The 705-nt window shown below is 50.9% G+C and overlaps 1 pseudogene; it reads left to right on the top strand.

Annotated features, from left to right (window-relative positions):
- Window positions 1-283: 283 nt before the first annotated feature.
- Window positions 284-453, top strand: LOC144116692 (U2 spliceosomal RNA; annotated as a pseudogene).
- Window positions 454-705: the final 252 nt, after the last annotated feature.

The following is a 705-nucleotide window of genomic DNA, read 5'->3' as shown; positions in this document are numbered from 1 at the left end:
ACGTGTTTTCTTTGCACTATGTGAATGAAAGCGTTAAACACCACTCGCCCAGCAACTGATTTTAATGTAAAGCCGCCAGCCAATTTTCAAGTCACTTCCATTCCAGACAATAGAGTGTAGCGGAATGTACCGCGTGACGCCATTTGTTATGAGGGTATCGCTGCAAAAAGCCGACGGGACGGCGGCACTTGTTTCTTCCTTTCTTTTTCTACTCGCTACTTTATTCCTTCCTCAAGATCCACTTTTTATTTTGTTTTGCCCCCGCCGCGGTGGCTCAGTGGTTATTGCGCCCGGCTACTGATCCTGCTGCTTATTTAATATCTGCTACGGGTCCCATTTGGACTCAAGATATTAAACTTATTTTTGAAAATGTAGCGCAGTGTTTGAAGCTTGCTTCACTTCCGCCTCAGGTTGGCCCGGTATTGCACTGCCTCCGGGATCTGCCTGGTGCATTATAGCGCGCGTCTTTTCTTTGGCAGCAGGGGAGAGCGAAGAACGCACGTCTTGACGCACCTTTCTTGTTGCCACAGATAAAGGCCCCGGAATCTAGCTGATCTGCACCTGTGCACGGCTCCACGTGGCTGCGCCCGGAATCGTGATATCAGCCTTCGCTCACGTCACAGCACTGCAACACCACCAGGGGCTCGGCATACAAATACCGGACGTTCTCACGGGCAAGGCCACTTGACAGCAGGGGACAGCGAA

Source organism: Amblyomma americanum, chromosome 1 (genome assembly GCF_052857255.1).
Source record: "Amblyomma americanum isolate KBUSLIRL-KWMA chromosome 1, ASM5285725v1, whole genome shotgun sequence".
Lineage (NCBI taxonomy): Eukaryota > Metazoa > Arthropoda > Arachnida > Ixodida > Ixodidae > Amblyomma > Amblyomma americanum.
This window is presented reverse-complemented; position numbering and strand designations above follow the sequence as displayed.